This window comes from Polypterus senegalus, chromosome 15, assembly GCF_016835505.1.
Source record: "Polypterus senegalus isolate Bchr_013 chromosome 15, ASM1683550v1, whole genome shotgun sequence".
NCBI lineage: Eukaryota > Metazoa > Chordata > Cladistia > Polypteriformes > Polypteridae > Polypterus > Polypterus senegalus.
This window is the reverse complement of record NC_053168.1, coordinates 50116145-50133777: the sequence shown is the minus strand read 5'-3', so window position 1 is coordinate 50133777 and position 17633 is coordinate 50116145. Positions and strand designations below refer to the sequence as shown.

The 17633-nt window shown below is 38.7% G+C and overlaps 1 long non-coding RNA gene across 1 annotated transcript in view; it reads right to left on the bottom strand.

Annotated features, from left to right (window-relative positions):
* The window catches only part of LOC120515453, a 34290-nt gene extending 32562 nt beyond the window's left edge, over positions 1–1728 (bottom strand). Inside the window, exon 1 of the long non-coding RNA XR_005630661.1 lies at positions 1470–1728. This is a non-coding gene — a long non-coding RNA (uncharacterized LOC120515453). The remainder of the gene's footprint in view (positions 1–1469) is intronic.
* Between the last annotated feature and the right edge of the window lie 15905 nt (positions 1729–17633).

Here is a 17633-nt window from a genome sequence, read left to right as displayed (position 1 = left end):
GTTTATAAGAATTTCAAAAATTATGTTTAAATTACCAAATATACATTTGAAATCATAGCGAACATGATCAGTTAAGACTGAACAAGTGGGGAAAAAATGGCAAAAGTAAAAAGTATCTTTCATAACTTAAAGAAGAGTAATCAATTTTCATACAATAATAATCTCATGTATTTTATAAAGTGGTTAATTTGTTAGGCTCCACATGCACATTTTTCCGTCTATGTCTAGCTTATGCTATGTATTTCAGTGTAAAAAATGCATCTATGCCGGGTCCCAACAGCACGGCAGGTTTTGCCCTCACTCTTTTCTAAGTGACTGAAAAAATATGTGCACTCCGGTCCGTATTTGTATAAATTCCGTTTATAAATATCTAAGGTGGCCTATACATTTTAACCGAAAGTTTAAATTATATCAGTATCCATGTTTGAACATAAATATACAGTATATGTAATCAGTTTAAGTTTCATTCACACGGGCGTGAAACACAAAATTATGATAAAACGTCAACTGTTATATTTAACATCTGGACCTCCACACCTGAATACTATAATACTTAATGCCAGCTTTTGAAATGGATGCTTTATAGTCAAAAATGATTTAGACATTTAAGACATGGTTAAAATAAAAGTAGAGTTACTCAAATGATGCTTCTCATTTGATTGAGATGAAATGATGTCAAACACAATCATATCATACACCTTGTTTCCTTAATGATACTGCATAGAATTTTTAGTCCTGCGTTTCAAGTAAATTCAGTACATCTTTTTGAACACACATGTAACCTTATCCAGATAACAATTTACACGTTTCCAATAGTTTGCAGTTAATGCCAAATTAAACGCGTCATCTTTTTTTGTTTCTTCCAAAAAATGTAATGTTTTACTTACAGTCATTACTTTTCACGTCCGACCACATGACAGCATAAACATTTAATGAAGAGTGCGGTCCAGGCGCGGAAGTTCAATATTCAATCAAGGCCTTTGAAATAACATCAATCTAACATTAAACCCGTTTCTGAAATTTGCATTTTACTGATCCCCAAATGCATCTTGTTTAAGTTTACACTTGAACGCCTGGCAACACTGATACCAACCAAAAAAAAACAAAAAACAAAATAATAATGTTTTACCGAAAGAGGAATCTCAGCAGCAGATTACGATTAACGCTACAGAAGTCGGAGGCCGGGCCGACGCTACACAGTTATCAGAAATATCAGAAAGGCCGACGTCGCAGTTTCATCGCCAGGCAGAGGCAGGGAAGCATCATTGAAAGTACAACTGTTAATAACTACTGATTTAGGAAAAACTAAAGTATTAACGGTTTGTAATTTAATACCCTAACGATGCAGATTCGTTTGCTCACTTTGCAAATATAGCTATGAAATGTAAACACTTGAAGTCTTGTACTTTAAACTTTTTTTACCGAGCTATTCGATACTCCGGGATAACAGTAAACCACAAATAACTCACTAGAACTGCCGGTTGTGTACCCCTCTTCGTTCTCCATTAGAAGAAGATGGCTGTTCTTGGCTTCATCCATCGAAGTTTCCATTCCGGTTAATGTTCCCTGGAAAGTTTGCCCTGTGCATAGTTAGCAGGTTTTATAATTATTATTATTATTATTTTATCTTACCGCTTCTGTCTCTTGCATGCCCATGTGCGGCAGAACAGCCCTGATTGTCAGATAGGAACGAGGCCGCCTCATTCTGTAACCCATAGCAACGCTCCCAGTTACCCTTAGTAACGCTCCCTGTATCGCACGGCAACCGGAGACAGACAGCCATAGGTCACCCTTACACCCCCTTAACGGTGCGATGGGGGATGGTGTGGAGGACAACAATGAACGCACAGAAGGCATGAATATCACGAGTGACATTGCACGAATTAATGGCTTTAAATATTTAGCAGCAAACCAAGCGATTTTCCATTTAGTGAAAGTGCTTGAGGCATTACGTTCTGGAGCGGGATTTCGGGGCCCGTTGAATTAAAAGAAGACCCCAAAAAAATCGAGTGAATGAGTATATAGGAGCACTCTTGTCTTATGGCGCTTTTGTGAATTTTCTTTCAATATATACAGTACCCACATTTGTGTGTATATGTGCGTGTATATATGTGTGTATATATGTGTGTGTATATATTATATACACACAGTGGGTATAGAAAAGAAGAACCCCCTTCGAAATATTCCCATGTATTTTGCATTACAGCCTTAATTCAAAACACACAAACCAATATTTTTTTCTGTCTTTACTTACTCAATGCAATCTGTAACATCCAAGTTAAGATATCACAGCTACAATTCAGAAGAGTTTAAAAAATTTAAAACAAGAAATACTGAGATTAATAAATGATAAAAACAATATTTGTAAACTCAATCAGGTGTAAGTAACCACCATTTCCATTGCAGACCATGGTCAATTGTAATCGGTGTGATTAGTGAAGCATAAAAACAGCTGTTCCTGGAGCATTCATTCCCTTGCTTGGTAGTGCAACTGACAGCAAACAACTGACTATGGGTGGCAAGACACTTTCAAAAGATCTCGGGGGTAGAGTTGTGGACAGACTTAAGACAGGAGATAGATACAAAAAAATCTCAAGGGCTTGATCAATCCCAAGGAGCACAGTAAAGTCCATAATAAAAAAGTGGCAAGTGTTTGGTACTACTAGGACCCTCCCTGGATCCGGCTGTCCCTCCAAACTCGATGGAAAAGTAAGGAGGAAACTGGTAAGAGAGGCTACCAAGAGGCCAATGGCCACTTTTAAGGAGTTACAGGATTTTATGGCAACGAGTGGTCATTGTGTGCATGTGACAACAATTTCATAAGCGCCCCACAATTGTGGCTTGTTCAGGAGGGTCGCAAAGAAAAAGCCACTTCTCAGAAAGGCCACATTAAGGCTTGTTTGAGCTTTGCCAGAATGCACCTTGAAGATTCTGATGCCAAGTGGAACTATTTTGCCTCAATAGCAAACAGCACACATGGTGGAAATCCAATGCAGCTCACCATCCACAACACCCCATACCTACAGTAAAGCATGGAGGTGGCAGCGTCCTGTTGTGGGGTGTTTCTCTGACGCAGGGCCTGGTGCTTTCTTTAGGGTAGAAGGAACAATCGATGGGGCAAAATATCGTCAAATTCTTAAAGAAAACCTGCTACCCTCTACCAGAAAGTTGATGATGGGCAGAGTGTTCACCTTTCAACATGACAACGACCCGAGGTACACAGCAAAATTGACCACAAAGTGGCTGAAGGAGAAAAAAGTGAATGTCCTTGTGTGGCCCAGTCAGAGATAAATCCCATTGAAAATCTGTGGAAAGATTTATAGATAGCAGTCCACCAACGCTCACCATCCAATTTGACCAAACTTGAACAGTTCTGTAAAGAATAGTGGGCAAATATTAATAACTGTGCAAAGCTGATAGAGAACTATCCCAGCAGACTCAAGGCTGTCATTGCAACAAAAGGTGGTTCAACAAAATATTGACATTGGGATGATCCTTTATTAATCTCAGTATGTCTTGTTTTTGATGATTTTACCATTTTTCTCAACTGTAGCTGTGTTATCTTTCACTTGGATGTTATAGGTTGCATTGAGTAAGTAAAGCAGGGAAGAAATATTTTTTGTGTGTTTTCATTTAAGGCTACCCACCGTGTGCATGTGTATATTTTTGTATATGTGTGTGTATATATAATAAATATATATATATATATATATATATATATATATATATATATATATATATATATATATATATATATATATATATATATATATATATATATAGAGTATATTAAGTGTGTATGTTAGCTGGTTTAGAAAATGGACAGAGTGATATCTGATCTGATATGGGTTTATTATAAGATGATATTTTACAAGACAAATGACTGATACTACATATTACCGTTCGTATATACTGTATATTCATTTTAAGGACACACTTTTTCTTGTTTGGTGTCTAGGTGGTCCGGAGGCTTCACACACTCACAAATACACGTGGTGCTTTCATACTATATAAACACCTTTGGTGATTTTCCTGCTCGCTACATTTTCGTTCAGGGAAATTAAAGCATCACGCATCTAAAGGTGCTGAAGTTCCACGTTTGACTCTTTTAAAGGGAAATGGCGCTCCATCAATGGGTGCACTGTTATTACTATTTTAGAAAAGACTCTCTACATCGCAATTGATCTAAAGCTAAGTTTCACTTCAATTCACAAGTACAACATTTGGAATCGCAGAGGGCTCTGCCCTTGCCCTTAATTCTTAACACGATTTCGAAATGTCATTATTGTGTAATTTCTGTATGACTGCTTCGTTCTGGTACGCACAATAAATCTGACCCCATTCCTAAATTGGCGCTGGCTAGGCATTCAATCAAACCAGCGGACAATAACATGAAATAAAGTCTTGTTTATGGGGTTTTGCTTTTACAGTTTCAGTGGAATAATAGCACGCCGGGCCGTAAGAGCCAAGTAAATATAACGGGCTCATTTAGTAGCGGCTGCTCATTTTCAGGCACTTTTAGCGCTGCGTGCGGAGGTAAAGCCGTGTGTAATTAACTCTTATGTGGATTTTATTGAAGCACTGCGAAAGCAAACAACAACAATAGTAATTTCATTAAGGAAGACTTACGGCTAACGTAACTGTCTTTTACATTATTTTAACAGTTCACTTTATTCAGGCTTACGTACAATCTATTTACGGCACTAATTTCATAAGGGGAAAAATAAGTTGTGCCAAGAGATAAAAAAAAAAATACAATTTCTGTTGCAAAAATATTTGAGGTTAGTATCTATCTATCTATCATCATTTTAAAATAGTGAACGAGAACGTTTCAAAGTTGGCTATACGTAGGCCTATAACAGTATTTTGCGCATATATGATTTATGATATTATGATTATTATGTCCTTGGTGATCCAGTGTATGCAAAATACGTGATTTTTTTTTATTAATTTCAATATAGTTTTTCAAGAAAATATAATTTAGAAAAGCACAAACATACAAATAAATGTTAGCCCTGAATAAACGAATAACCTAATCCATGAATCTAATTAATTTAAAAAGTGTATTTTTATCTCAAAAAAAGCATAAGAAGAAACAAGATTTTATTCAATGTTATTTTCAGACGACTAAATTTACCTCAGTGTTTTTGTTAAGGGGCTAGAATTTTCTGGCCTTAAGCCATTAAAAACTGAGAGATGTACACTTTGTAACCGACATAATTGAAAGGGAATTTGGCAATTAATTGACCAGTCTTAACTAGTTATCATGATATAAAGAGGTTGGAGCTCATTAATTTTTGTCTTGACCTTTCTCATATTAAGAATAGCGAGTACAGATTGAACAACTTATTCTTTCAAATAGTGAAAATTTCAATGACAGAGAATTGAAAAAAACAAACAATTGCTTAAGTCAGGCGGACTGTTTTGTATTCAGCAATAAAGATTTAAAATGAGACGAAAATAAAAACAGTTGCTTAAAAGGTGGATTATCAAGCTTCGTTTAAAAAGCAAAACATTTAATCATGGCGCTAAATGCTAATTTAGCGGAGGGTTAGCTTATGAAATGACATGAAGTGCCAGGGTCAGGCTTAGCAATGGCCTGTCGTGTTCCTCTTAAGAGTGCGAGAGGGACTTTGGAAGGTTTTGTCCTTCTTATACACTTTGAACAAGAAGTGGGATGAACTCTTGACATATAATGTCCAGCATATTAGGAGGTACTGAACTACTTTAGTCAATGTGAATGTGTTTTACTGTCCCAGCTAATGCGTTTTGGCCAACTGGCTGTCTTCCACTGGGGTGTAGTCGTCACCATTAATTTAAATGATAATGGCGCTGCTGCAGCAGTGCGTAGGGCCACATAGGAGAAGCAGCTGGTCAGAGGGGTCCACGGCTCTGTCACGGCACTGCACCCGCCCGCTATGTATTATCGGCAATTCATGCACGTATTATTTGACAGACAGTAAAGACTAACTAAATACAAAATAATTACAAAATATCTAATTTCACTTCTAATGACACGAGTCATTATAAAATAGACACGATCGCACAAACGGACGTGTTTAAGACCATAGAGATCAGGATATTTACTGTAATCTTAATTATTATTTACATTCAAGTGTTGTTCCTGAAATTACTTTAGCTTGGTTAAACGTAAAATTGACCGCGAAGAAGAAGTCTCTGAAATGACTTTAATATGAAGCATCATATATAAAAACAGAAAACCACGAGTGATCGGCGAACACGTCGCGGAATTACAATTCTCCATCGGTGTTTATTTTATGTAGCGTCTTGAACAGAAAGCGCTACAATGCGTCGATTTTCGAGGCAGTTAGTTTTCTTCCTAAATTTCTTTACAACTAAATTTCGAAGAGCATTTTTCCCATTGGTAAAATACACGTGAAACGTTAAAATAAATAATAGATTGTAGAGGTATATTACGACACAATATTTTGGTAAAGAAAGCAATACTTTTTATTGTGTTACTATTAAAAATAAATGTGTTAATTACAAATCGACGCATACTTTAGTAAATAGCATGGGTGTCAAAATAAAAACACTAATTTTAAATGTTTTACCGCCTATAATGATTTTTATCTGTAAAACAAATGTAATTATTTTTCGTATAATAATAGCAAGAATGAAAACATAAAGCAACACAAAATACAAGTAAATAAATGCAAATTAAAAGCAGTGCTGCGCAGTGGTTAGCGCTCGGGTCAAACGCCGGACCCCGACACTGTTTGGGTGGAGTTTGTCGCGCTGTCCCCCTGTCTGTGTGACGTTATCGTTTACAAAAGTCTCGACGCACTTACTAGCTGCTGGTGCTGCTCCCGATGCTAGAGGGTTCGACTCTAAATCCCTGAAGAAACGAGTACTAGAATAAAAACCAGCGTGTCATATACAGCAATTTCAACTGTTTCATATTCTATTAATAGGGAAATATAACACATCAGTAAATTACTTTTTGACGACTAAGTCGCTGAAAAAATGAATGGTGTGGGTCAAACAGTTCAAGCTGAAATTCATTAAACTATTGGTGCGAATGCTAAGTATTTATACTTGGGACATTCCGATAAGTAACCCCACTTTGCTTTTGCACAAAATGCATGTTAAGGATCGTTATAGGAAAATAAAACGTACTTTCTGACTGATGCATGATCATCTCTTCCTATATTAAGTGCTTCTTCTTTTCTCCATTTGTAGCACAGGGGTTCTAATAATGGACGGGCAGATGGAAATCTTTTGCCGCTGCGTATAGGTTGAAAAACCAGAGCCTGTTGTAATCGAAATCGACCAGTAGAGGGCATGTGCAGCATTTTAACGTATCAAAGTGAGAGTCCTCTTTCTGCCTGCTACTCCTTGCTGTATTTGCGCCTTCTCCGTGATAAATGACAGACTGCCCAAGGAAAGAAAAGGGAACGATTTATAGCTCAAGTTACATTAAAAGACATCTATTTATAAGTAAACAAACACGTTTAAAATGAAAGCATAACAATTACAGTCAATTTCTTTGGGAGGAACGATCCTGTAAAATATAAAAAAACCAAAATTTGTTATATTGTGGCAGTTACAGAAAAACCTATCACACCCCAGTTTCTCCTCGAAACAATACACGAATGTACAACACTATACGTGTATGTGAAGAGCGGTTTTGTGAAGAGATTACCTATCAATCTATATATCTATCTATCGTTACAGATTATCACATGGTGTCTGACAAAATACCATTAACCATGTGCGAAATGATTAAGTCTTGCACTAAGTTAATATTCAAACTTTCATCTCATTGAATACACATCAATCTTTCCATTATACGTCATCCGTTTTTGGGAAGCACTAATAATCACATAAAGTACATATTTTCATATATCCTGAAAACGTTCCACTTCGCTACCGTTAACCTGCTTTTTCACACGTATTTTCTTCGTGACTTTTATAACAAGCGGTACTTTGCTCAGACAGCTAGTTTAAGACGTGTGCATCCACGACAAAGTTAAACGAACAAAAGCAGAACTGATTTTCCACGGAGGGTGAAGTAGCCCATATCTTTGTCTAATTAAGATACTCGGCACGAACGGCTAAGTTGATTGGTTAATTTGCCCGTGCACGCGTGTATATTTAGACGGCGGATGCATTTAAAAACATCATAGTATTAAAAATAACGAAAAATAAGATCATCTTATTTAAAATGATGTTTGTGATTCTTGGACATTTGAGTTAAAAGTGACGGCCTCGTTTGTTTATTTATCCATCCATTAATTCCACCCACATTACTTATTTCATTAACGCGACATATTCTCCAATAAAAACTAAGTAATAATATTGGAGAAATTCACGTGCCCTGTATCGCAGATCCACAATTCATAAAATAACGCGAGTGTCAACAGTGTGCAAAACAAATATGGCAATACAGGCGTGCGTGCGCGCGCTTGTGTACGTGGGCGTGCACTATCCCGAATCAGGCTTTTCTTTCAGTTATTTGAGTCTTCTCTTCCCTTTCAGTTATTTGAGTCTTCTCTTCCTTACGACTAGGCTCCAGAAAACGTGAGACTACTGTGCAAGAGAGCACGTTCATCCCTTATGCCTCCAAACCGTTACATGCGCTGAAATTAACACATCAGGACGGACTTCGAATAGTCGCGGCTGTAGTGATTTAAGTGAGTCCTCAGTGCACGGGCGTCTCGAATAGGCACCACGTTTAAATCGGGTCTTCACTTTGCACGGACAGCAACCTTCTTAGCCAGTGGGAGCTAAACGAGTATTCCTCAGGCTGCAGACTAATAAACTACAGCGAGATAGTTTAGTTCCAACTCTCTACAGTCTCCACTTCGGGCAACTCGACCTCCGTGGCTTGGTGGTTTTTGCGCCGCCCCTCCATGGCCTCAGCAGCAGTGTAGTTTTTGAACGAACGACTCTTGTCCTCACGGGACGCGAACTGGGGTTCTCTGTTCACCGCTTTAGCAAATCAAGCTTACAAGAACACAAACACATTCGCTTCTATATTAATCGGGTCGCAGACCGGAGAGTGTGTTTTCTCCGCAGCAGATCAATTGCGTAGACAACGGATGAGGAATATTTGGCTACCGCGTGTGGTTATGGGGCATTCTTCAAACACATTTGCACATCATTACTGATTGTCTCTTAAACGAGAGACATGTAGAAACATGAGCATGCTGTACGCCTCATATACCCATACACGTTGCCAACCTGCACATTTCTACATTATATCGTTAGAATCGGCTATACATTAAGCCTGTTACCATCCATAAGCTGCTAACCGAAGATCTGTAGATTAAAGTAACATTAACATCTGTGATGAGAGCCAAGACACGAAGTACATTGAGGAAATCCATAAATATACTACTAGAGCATGCAGACTTCACCAAGTCAATTAAGCCATGCAGACAAAGACCCAGGATACCCCAGACTAACTGCTGCACCTCCATGCTACTTATGTGATCATTAGTATGTATGGAATATTTTTTATAAACTTGGCTTGCAGCAACTCTTTAAACAAATTCTTAGTAGTTCACTCAATTTAGTGTAGACAGCTGCTTTTTCAATTTCTTCATATGGGAGAGAACAATTTTAGTTTTAATAAAAATATCTGTTGTTTGCAGAGAGCACAAGATGGCACAGGAGTGCAGTGGGTAGGAGTTTTAGGGCCGGTTTATACTTCACTTTTTAGAACGCATACGCGCCCGCATCATGGCTGCCACGCGTTCCCAGCGTTCATTTCACGCGTCCTCTGAGCAGGTCCTCAGAAATTAACGCGACGCGTGCGCGAGTTGCAGTACCAGCAAAAAGTCGGGGGGCGCAGTGTGCTAAAAGTCGGAACGTGACGTCAGAGTGTCTGTTTACTATCTACATGTGACAGCAAGCCTCTATGGAGATCCTTCGGGGATCGATGTGCGCACTTTTCTGTTTGATGAATGGTTCAAAGTGGAGAACCAAAATGCCGACATAGAGATGCATTCGTGGTGCTTTTATATTCGAGCGTCGCGTATTCCCGATCGTAATGACACGATACATTTGCAATTTAGCTATAACATCTAGAAACACTCTACACTTTTTGAATGATACCCAAAGATCTTTTATCACCAGAGAGAGGCAGGACCTCAGTTTTACATCTCATCCAAAGGATGGTGCCAATTTGTGCTGCACTGGGCATTAGGATCCACACACAGACCACAAGGTAAGCACCCCTACTGACCTCATCATCACAAACATTTTCTAGATGGTCTCCCATCCAAGTAGTAGCCTGGTCCAAACATGCTTAACTTCAGGTGGATTACCTGTTCTGAAGTGTAGGTGGTATGGCTAGTGGGGGATAAATGGGTGCTATTGTCATGGTGGGCACAGCCAGAGAGTATACTTAACCCCTTACAAGCCTGATCCCCTTTTGAAATATGCACTTGGGTCCAAACAGCTTATTAGCTTTCCTGACAGATTGGTAAAAAAATACACGTCATAGCCAGGGAAGCTCTGGGAACAGCTCCATCAGGGCAAGTGAGCACTGGAGCTTTTGAACGCCTCTGGGTGACGTCACTTGCATACTGATGCGCTTTAGAACAGGTGTGCTCACTTGAGTCCTCTTTCAGTGGCACTCAGCAGCCAAACAGCCATTAGTTTTCACTTTCATTGCTTGATAGTAAAGCTTACAGCCGCAATGAATTGAAATATTTGCTGTTACAATTTGTCTTTATTCGTGTCTTGCTACCTGAGTAAGGATTACCCTCAAAGTTATTTTTCAGTTATTAAATGTCATATTAAAGGAAAACTCCACCCGAAAATGATATTTTCTATATGTTACTTAACCGATGTTGTTTGTATTGATAGCCAGGAAAAAAAATTAATCTCATGTTGTCTTGCAGAGAGGAGATAACAAAGTTTCTGATATAACAGAGTATCGATCATGACCAGCACTGAACTACAGCAAACAAAATCAAAAAGTCCAATAAAACAATTTCACGTTACTCATATTGCATTATTCAGATACAGTGTTAGCCAGCCATTTGCTCACAATGTCCCAAACACACATACTTTTACTAAAATCTATATATATAATTCACTAAGGCAAGACAACCACGGAAAGCACGCCGGAAGGGGAGTGGATTCACTGAGCCGCCAACAAGTAAGACACCTATGGCGCACGCAGGAAGGAGCCACGCCCACCAACTCCTGGCACTTCCGAGCCGCATTGACTGTTCATAGAGGCATGTTTCTTGCGGAGGTGAATCACCATATGCAGCGTGTAAAACAGTTTGCGAGGGGTATCCCATGGGATCCTTAAAACAATCCTTTACAACTGAGGTTAAAACACAATGAAGTAAGCAGTCTTTAAAAACCGAGTTTTCGGTTACGACACACGACCGCGTGCACCATAGCAAACTGTTTTACACGCTACATACAGCAAATCTCATCCACGACAAACATGCGTCTTCTTAGATGCTTCTGCAGGAACACGGAAAGTTACGTGAGTCACAGGGACATCTGGACTGTGCAAAGATGACAACGACTCAAGTGACGAGTTGGAGGTGGGCACATGAGCGATGGCGGTCCGCCAGTTTTCAGTCACGGACGATTGTGTGTTGGTTCGTTCTGTGCATTGTTATAATGTTGCTTTTCTTGCTGATTTATTACATTACCAATTTTTCAAATGTTAATTTTCTCCCTTTGCTTAAAAATCATTAAAAAAGCAGCCTGATTATGCAGCGTATGGTACGCCACGGGTTGGCTAGTATTGTTAAATGCACCACTTCCATAAAACACTCTAATTATTGAAAATGGAATGTAATTAAATGTGCCCAAACATTTCTTTTCACTTAATAATGTATTGGTTTGCAGCATTTTATTGCTTAAACCATCATGTAGATAAAGTCCTGTACCGGATGCATCAAATGTTTATTTTATCCGTCAGCCTGGGGATTGGGCTGGTGGGATCATTTAATATGACCTCTAAGTCTGCCATATATGAGCTTACAGAAGCTTACAGTTGTGCTGTTCAGTCAGCTCATCTGCTTTGTGATTTGTTTGGTTTTCCTTGTATTTGTTGTATGTGATCATAATACCATTCCACTGAACCCGAGGGCATATTGAATAGAACTTCGACATTGTAAAAAGAAGATGTTTTGCCAATCAGTCTTAGCATGTTCTAGTTTATTCATTATACTCTGTCTGTGCAGGTGTCCGTTATCTATTTACGCCCTTTCACTTTGATCTACAATGTCTATATATCAGGTAGTTTATACTGCAGGTGTCAAATGGAAACTTATTAACCTGATATAGACATTGATTCTTTTATATTTAAAAATCAGACTTACTGTTATATATCTTACTTCATGTTTTTATTTGCTTTATTTGCCCATTGGTTGAATGATGGCAGAGCTGTTTCATAGGTCTAAAGACAGGGACTCTGGCACAGGCGTTATGGAATTAGTAAGTTCTCACCGTGTCTTCATGAGTTTACTTGAGGTAATCAGATATTTCTTGCACATCTGAAAGATGCTGGTAGTAATTTATTTGATGGCCAGTATAAGGGAGGTTACCCTAGTAAAACGCTGATGCGACTGGCTTTGATTCCCCCAACCCTTTAAAGGAAACATCTAGGGCAGAGAACAGAATCATGGATGGACTGCATTACTGTAGTGAGCATCAGGCCCTTTCATACAGTCAGTCCACTGGAGGGCCGAACTGGCAGCAGGTTTTCATTCTAACCCTTCTCTTAATTGATGACCAGTTTTTGCTGCTAATTAACTCCTTTTCCTTTCATTTTAATTGACTTGTTTTTTGAGACTTGTTTCTCTGAATTTCTTCATCATTCCTCTGAATTGCTTCATTTGTTTCTTTCTTAAATGGCACCCAAAGAGAAATGAATTGTGAAGTGAGTGAGCCAACAGAAGACCAACCAAGTCAGGGCCTGAAACTCCAACGAATTTGACTCTAACCAGTTGCTCAATTAGGTGCTGATTCTTGTTATTAATTAAACCCGTTCTTTTATTCTATGGCTTGTTGTTGTTCTCATTGTGCAATGGCATACATTTCCAAAATGATTGATTTTCTCATTTCTAAGAGCACTGTTAAAATGTTTTGTGGACCTGAGCAGGTCAGCATTCCTGAGACCTTCACTTTTCTATATTTTCAGATATTGTATGATGGACACAGTTTGCTGGTCATGTTTTGGTTTATTTTATATCTCATTATTGTTTGACTGCTAACTAAGGAAAATAAACAGTTGAGGGGTCTGAGTTTTCAAGAGAAAGTCAATTAAAATGAATTCAAAAGAAATTAATGAGCAGCAAAAACAGGTCACTAATTAAGAAAAGGGTTAGAATGGAAACTTGCAGCCACTATTGCCCTCCAGGACCAGAGTTTGAGACCGCTGCTCTACAATGTTAAGCGTTTTACTCATCCATTAGTCTGGATGTGGCACTCTGAAGATCTTAACAACTCATCAGTTGGCAGAGTCCATCATAGTTAATATATGTATAATTTTTCACAGTCTCACCATTAACCTATTTAAAAAATAGTCATGCTGTTAGTATCATAAAATTGAGTTTGTGTTATTTCTTAATGTTTCAGTGATAGGTTTTTCTTTTTTTATTAACCATCCTCAAATGTTATGTTTAGTTCTGTGAATATCTTTTTCACAGCAAATCTGTGTTATTTTGCAGGTTTTTTTTAAAATTGAGATGTCTGAATCCAATTTTGACTTTTTGTTGCTGATTTCTATTGCATTTTGGCAACAGGATATTTTCAAATATGGCACTTACATTACTATAATGAACAGAATGCAGGTTACATTTTTAGCGCACAGTGAATAATGAAGCGAGATGAGCAATGACTCCAGCACTTAACCTTGTGAAGAAACACTTGTACACACCCTGCTTTACATGTATATCGTCTTTAATTTAACATGTGTCAGATTAATCTTAAAACCTCACAGGGCTGATATCAGCGAGGCTGTGAATACAGTCGGGGATCATCTTTTCAGAATTTTGCATATTTCCATGAAATGGACAAGGTTCTGGAAACTGTCTGAAACTGAAATGCAGATGTGATCATATTTAAAATACAACATTGGTGGGGTCAGCTTATAGGGCATCTCCCCGACCTGTCAAGTGTTAGTTGAGAAGTATAAGCATCTGGACATCCTAGTTCAATGGAGAAGTGTATTCAGTTAAGCTGCCTTGTCAAGAAATATAGGACCATTCAAGTGTTATGTGTCTACAGCTATATCATCATCATTACTGGATTAATGATCATTTTCTGAATTTACTTTAGTCAGTTGTCCCCAAATTGTTTTGGCCTTGTGAAATTCTTTCTTTTCATGTCATCTGCCATCACCTCCACCCAACTCTTTTTCAGTCACCCTCTGGCCTCATCTCCTCCAACTCCATCATGGTGTATCTCTTCATCAAATCAGTCTCAGCCTTTTGCTTTACATGCTCAAGCGACCTTAAGGCCCTGCCACCTTACATAACTTTTCCAGCGATGCTCAGCTGCAGACTTCTTTTACTTAATCTCAGCAAGTTGGGGGTACAGTGGGATGCAAAAGTTTGGGCAACCTTGTTAATAGTCATTATTTTCCTGTATAAATTGTTGGTTGTTACGATAAAAAATGTCAGTTAAATATATCATATAGGAGACACACACAGTGATATTTGAGAAGTGAAATGAAGTTTATTGGATTTACAGAAAGTGTGCAATAATTGTTCAAACAAAATCAGGCAGGTGCATAAATTTGGGCACCACAAAAAAGAAATGAAATCAATATTTAGTAGATTAACCTTTTTCAGAAATTACAGCCTCTAAACACTTCCTGTAGGTTCCAATGAGAGTCTGGATTGTGTTTGAAGGTATTTCGGACCATTCCTCTTTACAAAACATCTCTAGTTCATTCAGGTTTGATGGCTTCCGAGCATGGACAGCTCCCTTTAACTCACACCACAGATTTTCAATTATATTCAGGTCTGGAGACTGAGATGGCCATTCCAGAACGTTGTACTTGTTCCTCTGCATGAATGCCTTAGTGGATTTTGAGCAGTGTTTGGTCGTTGTCTTGTTGAAAGATCCAGCCCCGGCGCAGCTTCAGCTTTGTCACTGATTCCTGGACATTGGTCTCCAGAATCTGCTGATACTGAGTGGAATCCATGCGTCCCTCAACTTTGACAAGATTCCCAGTCCCTGCACTGGCCACACAGCCCCACAGCATGATGGAACCACCACCATATTTTACTGTAGGTAGCAGGTGTTTTTCTTGGAATGCTGTGTTCTTTTTCCTCCATGCATAACGCCTCTTGTTATGCCCAAAAAACTCAATTTTAGTTTCATCAGTCCACAGCACCTTATTCCAAAATGAAGCTGGCTTGTCCAAATGTACTTGAGCATACCTCAAGCGGCTTTGTTTGTGCTGTGGACGGAGAAAAGGCTTCCTCTGCATTACTCTCGCATACAGTATCTCCTTGTGTAAAGTGCGCCAAATGGTTGAACGATGCACAGTGACTCCATCTGCTGCAAGATGATGTTGTAGGTCTTTGGTGCTGGTCTGTGGGTTGACTCTAACTTTTCTCACCATTCGTCGTTTCTGTCTATCCGAAATCTTTCTTGGTCTGCCACTTCGAGCCTTAACTTGAACTGAGCCTGTGGTCTTCCATTTCCTCAATATGTTCCTAACTGTGGAAACAGACAGCTTAAATCTCTGGGACAGCTTTCTGTATCCTTCCCCTAAACCATGATGGTGAACAATCTTTGTCTTCAGGTCATTTGAGAGTTGTTTTGTGACCCCCATGTTGCTACTCTTCAGAGAAAATTAAAGGAGGAGGGAAACTTACAATTGACCCCCTTAAAAACTCTTTCTCATTATAGGATTCACCTGTGTATGTAGGTCAGGGGTCACTGAGCTTACCAAGCCAATTTGAGTTCCAATAATTAGTTCTAAAAGTTTTGGAATCAATAAAATGACAACGGTGCCCAAATTTATGCACCTGCCTCATTTTGTTTGAACAATTATTGCACACTTTCTGTAAATCCAATAAACTTCATTTCACTTCTCAAATATCACTGTGTGTGTCTCCTATATGATATATTTAACTGACATTTTTTATCGTAAACACCAACGATTTATACAGGAAAATAATGACTATTAACAAGGTTGCCCAAACTTTTGCATCCCACTGTAGCTGTTGCACATTCCTATGATGGCCGGTGGTGTAGTCTGACATCCCCAGTAACTCAGTCCAACCAGTCTGTGAATTACCCCAGGATTGATTTTGTCTGAAGTTGTAGGGGTATGTGTTGTGAACCAATTAATGCCCACTCAGGAGTACAATGCATGTAATGCTGGTGCAAAGAATAATTAATGAGGGTGTTTTGGACCTTACAAAAGAGAAACAAAACTCACCTGTTTGATGTCTTGTGTTATAAATACCACAACAGAATGGAAAAAAAAAATAAAGGTTGAGATTATGGATGAGGTTGACATACCTAGAAAGCATTTGTACGGCACCTGCATGGTCTGGCAGCACGTTATTGGATGTCAGAAAAAGGGGCAATAACATTATACATTGGAAATGTGACAAACTGCTGGAAAGTCCTTACAGAGTTGTGTAATTTGTCATCACATTTAATTTCTACTCTTTGTAATCTGACATCCTCAGGCAACAAGATCAGCCATTGTTGTCATCAAGTTTGACAACCCCTCCATCTAGAAATTGGGTAAGGTGCAGCCGGCTTTAGCCTGTTTCTCTTCATCACATCAGCTATCACCTCCACACAAGTCTTTCTCTTAACTCAGCATTAGTTTTCCTCTCACTCTGTGACACTCCACACGTCTGTCTGATCATTCTCATTTCTATTCTTTCCGGCTTTGCTTCATTTTCTGCAGTCATCAGCCATGTCCTGCTCTTGCACGGCTTTCACAAACTTTGCACTTCAATGCCAACGAGACTCCTTTAGACAAAAGACAAAATTGAGGAAAGCTCTCAGAAAGTCTTCAATGTACCTCTCACCATTGCTATCACTTTTGGGCAGGTTCCATCATCTCCTAAGCAGCCGAATTTCCCTCCTTTCTCCAAAACAACTCCATCACCAGTTTCTAAGTTTATACTTACTACATTTATTTAGTGCAACCAAAACATTTATCAAAGCAGGGTTAATGAATGCCATTTTGTACTGTACAATTCTGTTTGTAGTCAATTTCTGTTTGGTTGCATTATGATATTTTAAAATGTGCTAATTCCGATTTTAAAATTGTCAGTTTCTGTTCCTCCTGGATTGCTAAATGGAGACCAAGTCTTTATTAAAGGCCCTAATCCTTAAGGATGGGACTTGAGTTTGGCTTTTCCTCTTACTAGAAAGTAATTTGATCCTGGCACCATCTGTAAGTATCTTTCTCACTTCTTTTTTCCTGTTCTCATTAAATTAACCCTTTTGTACTACACTGACCTTGCTCAGAATTATACAGCTGATGGAGCACCATCTGTACTCCCATCCATTTTTTCACCCACTCATTCCAATTAAGGATTGTGGAGAAGAAGAACCCATCAGCATTGAGCACAAGGCTGGAAGCACCACCTGCACCCACACAGGGTCAGTTTAACAAATCCAATTAACCTAACATGATCATCTTTGGG